This window comes from Caloenas nicobarica, chromosome Z (genome assembly GCF_036013445.1).
Source record: "Caloenas nicobarica isolate bCalNic1 chromosome Z, bCalNic1.hap1, whole genome shotgun sequence".
In the NCBI taxonomy this organism is placed as follows: domain Eukaryota; kingdom Metazoa; phylum Chordata; class Aves; order Columbiformes; family Columbidae; genus Caloenas; species Caloenas nicobarica.
The window spans coordinates 81049010-81063061 of NC_088284.1; the positions used below are offsets into that span (position 1 = coordinate 81049010).

General features: G+C 36.3%; 1 protein-coding gene across 13 annotated transcripts in view; it reads right to left on the minus strand.

Annotated features, from left to right (window-relative positions):
• MEF2C (myocyte enhancer factor 2C) overlaps window positions 1-14052 on the minus strand; it is a 140398-nt gene that overhangs the window by 84311 nt on the left and 42035 nt on the right. The gene's annotated exons all lie outside the window — the stretch shown is intronic.

Here is a 14052-nt window from a genome sequence, read left to right on the forward strand (position 1 = left end):
ACCAGGGGCAATAAGGAGTATCAAAACAGGAGAGTCAAAATATTTAATTTATAAACAAGAAGGCAGCCAGAGAAAAGCTGAGTTAAAATGTGCTAGGGTTGAGCATTTTCATGGTTGCTTTACAAAAGAAACAAACTTGCCATAAAGATGTCCCTATTCCATTAAGCAGCTTGCATTCTGAGTGGACTAATTAGGTTAAAACTAAAGAACCAAACCATTTTTTTTTATTATTCTGATATAAGGAAGTAAAGAAAAAAATGCTGTCCCCATTCTCTTACCATTTTTATCCTAATATATAAGAGTAACTTCAAAGATCTATGAAATCTTTTTGTGCAAGTATTTCTGTTTACTCAAAAGAGTTTTGCATCAGATTCTAAATAAAAATCTAAAAGTACTGAGTAAGAATATACCAGCTACTTTTCTGACAAAAAATCAGCTGTGAAAACTGCAACATAACCATGAAAATCCACAGCGGGGAACGCATATTCAAATAAAATGGTCACTGAAATGTTTCCTTAAAAGTCCTAGCCAACTACATTCCACATACAGACAAGCTACACAGTGAAGAAACAGCTGGACACACTGTGCCAAATAACAACACCGATCATTTTGGGTCTGTCACTTTGAGCTGGATAAAGTTGAAAGAAATACAGAAAAGGGTGAAGGTGGCGACTGTCTTTCATGTTATCTGACAGAGAGCAGCTGATATTAAAGATAGAATTGCTCCTCCACATTCAGCGTGGTTTGGTTGCATGGCCATTACAGAAGACACAGTTTGGGCCACTAGCAGAAAGGTTATGATAAAATTATACATGTCATCACCAGGGCGATACGTCAGTAAAGCAGAAATGGCACTATCGCCAGTATGGTTTTCCAGGCAGAAAACCATGCAACGAATGGAACTGAGTCATCTTAAGGTTTCAAACATCTGTCCACAACACCCTGATTTAGAAATTAAGCAAAACCTACATTTATGTGTTTTGATCTTATGGCCAGGCTGCCACATGAAAAGATTGGAAGGGAGCTCATTTCAGTTTGCTAAATTTAACTCTCAAGAGATCATGGATTTTGCTGCAGGAAGTACAAAACAAACATCCAAGCCATAATGAATGCAATGTAACAGATGAAATACTACGGACTACTAGACAGAGAGAATGTCAAACTGAAACAGTCTGTACATAAGTATAATATTTGTAATCTTTCACTACCAAAGCTTATTCATCTTTTCATTTATCTAACCAGATTCCTGATTTATGGCACAAGTTTAATTTATAAAGGAGAACTATTCAAGGACAGTAAAGCTTTGCATCAAGGCAGGAGTAAAAAGTTAATAAACTTGCAAACTGCAAAATATTTCCCTATATTTAAATTGTTAATTAAAAGAAAAAAATGAATAATTTGATCTGAATTCATATTTCACTAATTTTACTACTGATTTTGAAAGCATCCGCTGAATTGTAAGACTGTCTCTTCCAATTAATACTCCATCCTTTTGTCTCTCTGCCTCTCCATTTTTAAAGGATAGCAGAATCTGTTTATTTTTAAGTCTGAGCTTTGAAAGATATACCTTGTTAGCTTTTCACATTTATATTTGAACATATTCCTATTACACTGACAAAGTAGCAATGAATTGCAGAAAATCCCTCTCTTCCAGTCAAGTTACTGTCTTATGATCAGCACCATCATTCATATGCCTAGGAGGAAGAGGCATGAGAATATCTAGCATTGTGTATTTTTTGGAATTTGGAGTTAAAGACTTCAGAAAACCAGATGCAGGAATGTTTCATCTCCCTTGAATCAGACAACTGCAGTCACTGTGTCTTACAGCTCAAATACAGTACAACAAATCTTTTCCCAGAGCACGAAGTAATGCAAAGTGGATGGAAGAGGTTTTTTTCACCATTGTTCTGCAAAGTTTCCCTGAAGAGTTTTTTTGGGCAAACTAAACATCATGGTCGAAACAGTGGAGAAGATGGTACTTCTCAATAGTAGCCCTACTTTATTATGCCACAGACACTGCTTTTCAAAAGACTGAATTATCCAGATGCTCAACATCCAGTCCACAGCCACCTGTCAGTTTAATTGATCCATGCCTACATGAGGAGGAAAGGAATGACTTTGTCTTACCTTCCAGAGGACGTGCTGAGCCTCATCCATCAGGCACAGTGAAGGAGGGTTTTATGAACAGTATGTACACGTTACACCCAACCTGGACGTGCTGACAAAGATCCATGACAGGAGGCCAAAGGCCTTCCAAGTGATGGTGGAATTGGCCACAGATGGTGAGTCATTCCTTGCAACAGTGCACCAGAAGAGGAAGCAGCCACCGGCAATCTAGATGAAAACTGATTGTCTGCACCCCAGTAGGAAGAGATATGTGCCTGCTACGCTTGATGAAGAAAGGAAGACTTGGCTAATTTACAATATTTTTGAAGAATATTTGATTTGTAAAGCAAAGAATGCAGACACAAATGTATATTCTAAGGAAAGAAATTCAGTGAAATGCTAGTACGCTAAAAAACATACCTGTGAAAAGCTGATTTTAAATCTACAATGACTAGCAGGTGCTAGTTGTCTACCCAATTAAAAAAAAAAGGGGGTGGGGGGAAGTAAATAGTTTAAATAGTTTGAAGAAAAAGTTTACAGGTTTATGATCAGGCTCATGGTGTACATTTGGCAGCTAGACAGACATAAGGGGAGTCTGACCAATAAAAGTGTAATAGGATCCTTGAAGTGCTTGGGAGACAGGGTCAAGCATAACAGTTTATTGAATCAGACAAGCTAATAATACAAAGAAAAAAATAAAGGACTGAAAATTGAATCACCTAATTGGTCTGAAATGGAGACAGTGACTAGGAATGGGAAACTGTCTGAAAATGGAGTGGGGAAATTGGACCACTGCGATTTCAGCTAGGAGTCTTGAACTAAAAATTTGTCACATTATAGTTAATAGATGTGCAATAAATATCAAGAAAGGTGTTTTGCAAATTCGTTCTGTTGCTTAATGAGCTGGAGGAGAAGAGGAAGTATTTCAGTGGCCAACAGTGTATGATTTCAACCTTTTGTGTTGAAAAGGTGTCTTGGAACTACTCTGATCTTGAAATACCTATACTTAAAGATATTTTTCATACTGGGTAAGATACTAGTGCTTACAGTTCAGGAGTAGTGTTACGCAAAGGACTTTGGAGAGTGTTGGCTTATTATAGGAAAAGTCTAAGATCTCTAGAGTTAAGTCATTGCATCACTTGAAAGCAGTCTCTGGCTGTGCTTAGGTCTAGATTTACAGATTTGTTACTAGTGCTTGTATGCGAGGAAGTCTGTGGTGAGAAGCATAAATCCCCACAACGGCTTTTAAGAATCAGGGGAAAATTCCAGGTGTTATTGGAAAAAGCTGTGTACTGCAGTATCAAATCACAGTCTGAACATGGGCACAAGTGCTTGGTAATGCTAATACCAGTGGCAGACAATTTTAGATTGTCCTCTATTGAAGAAAGTAAGGATTGACTCTCAAAATAATTCTTTGTTACCAGAAAAAGATTTTTTTATTACTTTGTGCTTATAATTTGCTGAATTGCAGTGGTGCAAGTAAGCTGGGTACATACACTTTGACAAGAGCTGGAGACAGCAGTGCCTGAACTATGGTCAATGATCAGTATTGCAGCAATAGATGGAGTAGATGGAGAAAAGAATTAAATTTTGGGTAAAACAGGTGATCTTGTTCAGATCTCCACAGACCTGGTCTCCTTCATCTCCACCCAACCATCTCCAGAGGACTTTTATATATTCTGACCCAGGATTCTAATTTTTCTTGCTCAAGGGGGACCTGTAATGATGCCTATTTATGTTTAACGACACAAGCTGAGTTCTGCTATTCTAAGTTTGTGCTGCACCACCATCACTTCATCTCTGTGAGGAGGAACAAAGATTTGGAGGAACAAAGATTTGTAGAAAACTAATAATCACATTTTGAAAAGGGATATCTTACACATTTGCAAATGAAAATTTTAGGAAGTTTTTAGAGAAAAGAGGAAGCTCTTAGAAACAGGGATTTTTGTGGCACTAATAAACAGGACAAAACATGATAACCCAAAGTCTCTTTAAAGCACTGAGCAAATAAATGAGTGAGCACTGTATTTGATCGGAAGACTAAGCTGAAAATTAAGACAGATCATCTAAGAACATAGAACAGGGACAAAACTGAGGGTGAAAGTACCTTAAAACTGGGAACATAACTGTAGAAATTAAGACCATAAAAACTGAGATGTGAATAAGTTCCTCATTAAAAGAAAACGAGTGCTTCTACCAGACAACAGATTCTATAGAAATATTGTGAAGAGTTTCGTAAAAGGAATCCTTTCCAGCATGACCAAAATGAGTGACAACAATCATAAAGGTAAAGCTTGAATGAAAGTAAAACTGTTTTGGGTTAGTGATGGGAAATATCTTGACAGCAAAACTGTATAAATGTGGTAAGGTGGTATAACATTTTTTCTGGCTGGAGAGTGTTGCTTGTGATGTCGCCATTTTAAGAGTGACTCAAGTAACATCTGGAAGATGAAAGAAGGTAGAAGGAGTAGGATTACTGCTGGTAAGTGTAACTTCTGTGACCTTATGGACCCGGATACTTGAATGAAAAACAGCAAGGAACTTTGTTAGGTATTATTTTATGGAGGTTTGTGATTTGTGACCATGAAAAGAAGCTGAAAATTGAGATACACTGGGAGAGACCTCAGTTTTAGAATATACAGGGAGTGGAGACCTGAAGAAAAACCGACACAGAGAAATGGCTTTGGAGTTACCACCAATGGGAAAGGGAACTCAAACTTTAATGCTTGATAAAGGACATCAATTCTTGAGTCTTGCAATATTTAGAGATGCAAGAAATCTTTGTAAACTATCAAGGAAATACTTGAGTCATTTGTCGGTTTCTCTGCCCTAATGGAAAGGACCCATAATACCCTGAATTTGGCTAGCTAGTCAAGCCAAAAGGGGGCAATATCTCTTAAGCATATCCCTTAACATGGTTCAGCTTCCTACCAGCGAACCGAAGAAATCAAATTCAAGCGGGTCGCCCTGAGCCACAGAAATTCCTCAAAATCTGACCAAATCTGGGGAGATCCATGGAAGCTGTATGTGCCAGTCTCTCAAGCAAAATAGCTAGTAATTTGCTGTTATCCTATTCAGTCTTGAAGACTTTGATTCTGTATGGGCTGACTAATTCCTTAGCGATGTATATATGTATGCATTTATTTATTTATTTATCTCCAAGATGTCTTGCATGATGCAACCACTCACCTAAGGCAATCACTGACTTGTCAAAGATGGGTGGAGTATCAGGAAGATGTGACTCCAAATGCAGAGAATACTACTGATTTCTATGCAGTTCCTCCTTTGCACTAATGCAAACGTAAGAACAGATCCATCACTGATACTTAGAAGCAGACTTGGAAAAAATAAATTGCCTTTATGGTCTACAAGGCCTTCTTTGGATTCTCAATGTACCCCAAACTCATTCTCTTTTTCCAGCTACAGAAGCTGGTCTAATTAAATTACCCCTGCCTAGAAATCATCTCTCATTTGTGGTGTTAGGCCACTCCAGCTACAGCTATGCTATTAGATAAACAGAAAGTTGTTTTTTTCTACAACATAGACCTAAAGACATAACTTTCATATTTAAGTACCCTGATTAGTTTTCTCAAGCAACTTCAGATCAGTACATCCTTCATCTGGCAATTCATTTCTTAGAGAGGATACAGAGATGCTCTGCTCTCATTTGTATGCACAGTTCTAAAAACACAGCCTTTTCCCTTTCATTCCTGACCTTCCCAGAAATGTCAAGAATTAAATATAGTTCTTCTGAAATGAAAGGTAGACTTCATGAGATAGTGGAGAGCTCTTCAGCTGCTAACTGTTCATTCATTATGTGTAAATGCTAATATATAATAAATATGAGTATAAAACCTATGATACTCCCTAAACTCAACTGCTTGCCCAGAGACAGCTGCAGGTTTGAAATGAGGAGGAAGAAGAAATTTTTTTTTTTAAAAAGGCAAGGGAAATATATCAGTCTTCACAATGACGACGACAGCTGAAAAGTCTACATTAATGTTTCCAATCCCATTCAGACAACTTTTTCCCAAGGACAAAAGGATATAAAATGTATGTCTGGTACATAATAAGGCTAATAAAAAAAATGAAAACACCTGTGTTTCTCTGAATAAGGGTGAGGAACTGCCTCTGTCTGTAAAATAGATGTATTTTTCTAATGGCAAATCTCATAAATTAGAACAAGTTGCTGCTTTTAAATATACAAAATACACACCATTTAAGTAGAAACACATGAACTCAGAATACATCTGTTCTAAAAAAAGGAAAATAAGAAAAGTACAGTTGCAGTACAGCAAAGAAGCACTTATATTGTTCTTACAAAGATCTGATACCTTTTATAAGCCACATGATAGGAAATAAACCTTGCATGTATATTGTCTGGTGCCTCATGTCTGGAATTTTGCATGTTCAGAATGAGACATCTGCTAGAAAAATGAAAGGTTCTGACTACCAAGAAATAAAGTACATGGCCATAGCTGCTAGTTCTAGCACACAATCATTTGTTTGCTGAAGTTACTTGCTTTCTACCTCCTGGCTGTATCTTGACAAGAGGCAACTCCCTATGCTAGAAGATCCAAACTGGATTCCCACTGGTTTGGGACCAGAAAAAAATGCATAAACAGTCATGGCTATAAGAAAGGAAAGATAAGATGGAATTTGCTATGAGGGAGAAAACAGAAAAAGATGCCTTGTGGGAGAAGAAATGGGCAAGGTGCCTGAAACCACTGGCTGAGGTTTTCTGTTGAGGAAGGAATTTTCTGTTGTTTTGGCTTAGTGGGATATTCTACAGCTTTTTTTTTTTTTGGTCCTTTGTGGTGGAGACAGAGGCAAGCAATAGATATATTTGTGTTAACAGCACTCACATGAAAAGAGAGAAAGAGAGAGAAAAGAGAGAGAATGCAGTAAGATATAGAGCACATCAAGGAATTACGCCTTGATATGATAAAGAGCTAAAAGAGCTGCACTTTTGATGCTAAAGATCCATCTCGAGTCGGTTACAAAGACATAAATACCCCATCTAATTTAGCGTGCTGTTCAACCACATCATAGTTCACATTCAGTTTCTGACGATTGTGTTAGGTAACTAATTCATACTTTCCACGTGAGAATTTGTTCTGATTTTTTTCACAGAATCAGAGTCTAACAGCTCTCACCTCAAGACCTGTAAAAGCAAATTTTCTACTGGAATGGAAGGTGTTTACCACAGAGATAGACCTACCACTGTCTACAGCTACAAAAGCCACAAGTGAGCATCACACCCTGCCTGCTGAACCTCAGCTGTAACCACTCCATTAGCACATGCAGCTGCATTTATTTATTTGATTTCTTACACATACAAAACACATTGCATTTGGCAGCAGCCAATGCAAAAAGTCAACATCCTTGACAAATATCAGAAGAAAACAGACATATAAAATGTGCTTAATTTGCAGAGGGAAATACAGTGCAATTTGCTCGATAGCCTCCGTTCTATCTTGAATGGGCAGGGTTTTTTTCCCTAAACAGATCATTGCCAGCATCGCTCATTTTATTATTGTCCTAGAAGCATGCTGAAAAAACAAAACATAATCAATACAAAGATACATTAGCTAAATTTTTTGTGGCCTTGAATGTACATTATGTTTTCTCAGAAATGGTACTTTTCAAGTTCTATTGATATGCAAGGCGATTTCTGACAAAAAAAAATATTAGAAATAGCTGCAACAAAAGTAGCAGGCAGCATAACGTAAATAATTGAATCTAAAGTTGGGATGTGAACATGGCTGAGATCTACTCCTTTTTCTGCTGAAAAATATTTCATGCCATCTTCATTTTTTACTCAGTTTCTCTGCTGGAAACCTGGGGATTTTTTATGCAAATGTTCTGAGGAGTAAGTACAGTGAATATTTATTACACAATCGAGAAATTCTGACTGCTTTCAGTAAATATATTATAATTCTCATCTGGCATAGTCAGTGAATACGTAAACAAGTAGAGAAGATAATTTAGCAGATTTAAAAATGTATGAAAGTAATCTTAAAGGCAAGATTATGATCATAAAAATATTAATATATCTGCTTAAAATTACAGATTTCAGAAAGTTATAATTATTGTGTATATGTAAAGCACTTATATACACATGTTGTTCTTGCACTATAGCTCTTTATGCTAATGTATATCTTCTTGAAATAAAGATATTTGACAGTACTGTCATATAAGGTCCAACATAGTACACAGCAGATTCATCAATTTCCTGTTTCTTACCCTCTCTGTCTTACAGCATCCTAATCAACCTAATTAAAGCTTCGTTCATTTGAAACCTCAGATGACAATTTGTTTAACTCTATCCCACTGTGGTCTTTTTATAAAGAGAATTAAATTTGATCTTCTGACAGCAATTATTAAATGATCCCAACTGGCCCCAATTAAGACACATGGCTCACAGGCCTCAAAATCCAATAAAGCGCCAAGCCCTCTCTTTCACTTGTACATCTTCCTTTACCTTGCTTTATTTTCTTAAAGCCAATTAAGCTCGTCTCATCAAGTGGAACTGAATGCCATTGTGTAGGCTAATTCAAGATACAATGCATCAATTTACTTCTACAGACATACTGAAGTAGGGACAGCAGGCTCAAAAATCATCCTTTGGAAACCCCTCCCTGATTTGACTCACCTAGCTATAGTGCCTTTCACTGTGCTGCACATGACCTACATATGCTGACTTTTAAAACACTGCCTACAATGAGAGAAAATATATTAAAAATCTTTGTACGAGTTTTGAACTGCTTTCCATTCTCCTCATAGTAATACATCTCTTCTTTAAGCATTTCCACTTAGTTATCATCTCGTCATTTTGGAAATTCAAAGAAATATGTTGCTCGTGTAACTCCTCAAGTTGACCTTTTTTTTACCTTTAATTTCTGCTCTAATTTTTCCACACATGTTCGGTAGTATGCTGTGAAGAAACGTTCCCATGATTTCACGTAAAGGCAGGTAGCCCCAGGATTTGGAACTCATTGATTGTGTGGTACTCCAGGGAAATAGCTGAATTAAAACCAGCCTCATGAGACTGAAGTAGCTTCCATACACATCTGGCTCTTCTTATTCTAAACTCTAACACCTGCCTGAAAATTTAACCCCCGTCTTTTCTCTGAAGAACAAATGGGACAGATTTATCTACTGCCATTTGGTTTAGGTCAAAGCTGAGCTGTGTGGTGTTCTGCTGAATTAATTGCAATGTAATTGATATTGTTTGACACAGTTTTTGAAAAGATGATGCTCCATCTATTTTATGACCAGACTGTGCTCTCTGTATTAAAACATGTAAGATTTCATATTTCTGCAGTTTCACCTTAAGTACAGCTTTGAGTAATAACGTATTGAAATACAGCACGTATTTTCTATCTCAATATTTCCAATGAATTGTTGTACATGAAAAGATTATGTGCACAATTATAAGCAAGAGAGTAAGAAACAAGTAAAAAAACCTCAAAGCAATATTACTTCCATTGTGGTGAATGTTTTCTATATTTAATTTACATACTGAACCAATGTAAGCAGGATATTTCTTAAACATAAAAAAGACTGAATGACACTAAATTTCAGTGCAACATCTTCTTCACTAGCAGTAAGATGTGCAAGTTTATGTAAAACATAATTACACACATTTCTTCTCCAGATGGGAAACATACTTTTCTTTGTAAAAATTTTAAAAAATTAAAGTGATGCTAACCACTTCTCAAAAAGGAAAATGCATTTATCTTTAAAGACCTTGCAAATGTTATATTTAGGAATGTAAAAAATATTGACTTCAAAAGGCCATTTTCCTCCCAGAAATGCTATATGACTCCAGTGAATTTGAACTGTAACATGCAATAACAGTTGACAGAGAATTTCTAATAGTGCACTGAAATTTCTGAAGACTAAAAAAGATTTCAGTATACTGTTCTGCAAATTATTTCTCATTGTATTCTAATAATCCCATACAGGATGTTAATTTTAGATCATCCCTTTCCTAAAAACAGCAATCCCTGTAACAGATTTAGTGCAAAGAGCTGAAAATATCCCGTGGAAAAAAATCTGTATAGAAATCAGATCAGCCCAAATCCTGCCATTACTCAGCACTGCAGTGACGTGCAGATGTTTGTAGTGGTTTAAGGAGCCAGCGGGGGCTGGAAACTCTACATACCCAACTCCAACATGATTGCAATTGAACCTCATCAAAGTAAGAGCTCATAATTTGTCACAGAAAACAGCCAATTAACATATGTTAGAAAAAGGCTCCCATAAAGATAATATATGATTCAAGACCCAATGCAGATGTCACAAATCAAAATTCTGCATTTTAAAAAAGAGATATCGGTCTGTGTTTCTGAATGTGTACATCAATGATGGATACTATATTTAAAAAAACCCTAAAATCTACAGAAAAAAACACCCTATTTATAGTATTTCCTCCAGGTTTGGAGTTACAGCTTATGGAGATCCAGGTACTAAAGCACTATTTACTGTTCTGACTGTTGTGCTGTAAATAGTTGAGACCCTTGCCAAAACACAACAGTTATTTTGTTTTAGTGCTATTTTAAAAGACAGACCTTCATTGTGAGCGAGGTGGCCTTCATTGATGCACTTTGTTGTCAAGACATTCCTCTGAAAACACAGCATGCCCTTATTGCTACGAAAAAAAATACAGCACTGTAAAACTGCATGCTGTAGCCCCAGGGCCAGCAGTGTGATCCCAGCTATTCAAATGTGCTGCAGCCAGTCCCATTATTTCACATTTACGTCGGTGAAAATAAGATCTGAACATAGCCTGCAACCATCCTTTAAATAAATACATTGATTAAAAATAGTTTTCATGCATACGCGGAAGTAAAACGAAGCCTGTTGCTTTATTAACACAGAACCCTAAGATGCCTATTCTGAACAATAATATTTATTTACTGAATATATTTTAATTACTGAAATACTGCACAATCAAGCTGCTATTTTTTTACAAGCATTATGCATTTTTTTCCTGCTATTATTTAGGACCCTGTGTGTCTGTCAGTAATATCCATGACAATTTGAATAGTACCTTGTTTCTATGTGTGCGCATATGTGAGTGTGTGTGTCCTTGTCTTGACATCGTGTTGTAAAAGGAAGTGCTTCCTCTTTTCTGTTTGAAAAAGACCCAAGAAAAACAAAGTTTTGAAACTCGGTAGTCTGATGAGTCATTAGTCAATGTATTTTTAAAAATGTTTTAATTCCTGTTCAGTCAAATATAATTTTATATTGATGGATAAAAGCAGGGACACATTTTAATCAGTGTGAACAGAGAATAATATAATGGAGACAGTATTGTCCCAAATGCGATGATTTTTAAGGGTCTTTTCTCCTTTTTAAAATCCTTCAAAGATTCAGAAACGCTGTTTCCATTAATGCTACAAGCTACAGTTTGTGTCATCAGCACAAAGCTAATTCTCTTAGAAAAGCACTTACTATATCAGTACTGAAGTATTTGTTGACTTTAAAGCTATAGTTTCAAGAACCCTGAATAGGCACAGGCTTTTGAATATGCTAAAGTTTAATACGCTGAGAGGTCAAAAGGAAAACTCTTAAGTGTTCAAAGCTACTCGTGTGTAAAACTGCCTTAAAAAGATCAAAAGCACTGAACATTACTGACCCATTTACATGGAGCAAAAATTCCTAGTGTTCTTTAATATTCTTCACTATATTATATTAAGATCACTGTCCCTTTTAACGAAACACTGTGAATAATGTTAAGGTTATGCTGCCTTTTTTTTTTTTTTTCCTCAGGAGTGTGTTCATTGATTCCCAAGCAATCAGTAACATTTTTGATTAAGATCTCAGAAACAGCTGAAAATCCCAAGGCTTCTCTACTATTGAAACTTCACGTGTCTTTGACTGTCCCCAACTAATGACAGTAAACTATGCAGCCTCAAGCTAAAGAGCTTAATTTCCATTTTGCAATGAATAGGCAAAAAGACGGGACAAAATCCATTCCATATCAACTACGTTGTTGTGTCTATTACAGAAAACACGTTTTGGCTCTAGAGACAGTTTGAGAGGGGAGCAATAAAATTCAAGGTGCAAAACAAACAGTACTTAACAAATGATACAATAAACAAGAGTCAGGAACTATATTTTTTTTCTCATACTTCCTTTTTAGAATAAAAGTACATGTTTTGGATAAGCCAGTGTCAAATTTAGTATTTATTCCTGCTATAAATCTGATTTAAAAAACCGCTGCTGACAGTAACAGCAGAATAATTAAAAGCAAGTTCTTCATCATATGACATCATATCATGTCAGAGTGATTTCCTATTCTGTAAACCTAAATTTCCTCTCTTCATAGGTAAAATCAGATAATTTTACAATTAGGTCATGCATAAATGACAAGTAAATATCTGTCCACTGCTATTAAGCAAGATATTTTCCAAGCATAGTTATCAAACTGATCTGCTGTTTACTTATCTCAATACCTCTAGGTGAGAAATCTCCAGCATTTTTTTTTCCTTACTTCCAATTTAACAAATTATGCATGATGAAATACATTGAAAATATTAATCCTCCTATCTATCCATGTTGTGCTGCAGAAGTGAAAATCATCTGAGTCAGTAATGGCTTCTACTAAATGGAAGTGTTGACAACATGCCATAATCTAATTCAAGATGTTACAGGGTTTTTCAGAATTATTTAAAAAAATCTGGTCGTAGAGCTTGGAAACAGATTTCCTGAAAACAACGTTCCACTTTCTGATTGCTTCTGTATGTATGGAACTTAGTGGCAATTTTGCCATTTACTTTAACAACAGTAGCACTGAGACTTAGGAAAAAAAGTTGAGGATACAGCATTAAATATCCAAGATCACTCTCGTATCAAGGCTGCAGACTCTATATGGTCTTACCCACACATCTCTATAGCATTATTCTGTTTAAATAAAGGAAAATATGCTGATGCTTCTAAGTCTCTTTGATGAGTCCACTGGGTGGTTCTAGAGAGGAGAGACGAGTTACCATGATGTGGAAGGCTGGAAATCCTCAGGGGATACAGCAATGCTATTCGGTAACAAAACATCATAAAAATGAAACACAAAACTTTCAAAGTAGATAACAAAAGTAGTAGTAGTAGCAATAATAATGAGTCTGTACTGGCGATGTTAATACAAAGGTGTTAGTCCTGTATGATACCTAGAGATGAGCACTGAGGAACCAAAGGCTCCTCTTCGCAACTTTGCATGAAGCAACTGTAGAAGACACTGAGTATATTCAAGTATAAATTAAGAACTTTAACTACAACTACAGCTTTCGTTGTTAAAATTTCTAAGTAACTGAAAACTTAAAGGGACACTTTCAAGTTGTTTTAATCATCCAGCATTTTCCTATACCAGCTCATGGATTTGCTTTTCAACACTAGTAGCCTGAGACAAGAACAACTGATTTATAGCCCATGTTAGAGGAGCTTGCTGTTCAGTCATCATTTTTTTTCTTGGCTTCAGTAGATGGAAGCAACTCTCTTGCTGGATTTTAAGTTTAGTGTGGTTTTGGGGCCGTATTTTAGGCCAAAATCTTTATTTTTATATTTATTTTGTTGTCTGTTGATCCTTTGAAGTTAGTTTCCCAGATAATTTGTTCCAGTTCCCAGAGCAGTTTCTTCAGATGAGGACCATGCATTAGCAAGTCTGCAGCTCCTGCTGAAACCTCTTGCAGGGAAAAATAGAGCCTGTAGCAAATCTACATGAACTTTTTTTTTTCTGGAAATCCCACTGCTGCATGGTTGTGTAGAAACAACAACTGACAAGACACATATAAAAAATCGTCTGTCTAAGGAAAAACAGAGAAGGAGCAAGAGTAGAGAGCCTGATATTACCTGGAGCAGACTCTAAGAGTTCCTTCAAAATTAAGGAGGCTTTGCACCTGCCACGGACAAAGCATATTGCATATCAAGATAGATGTGCATGCA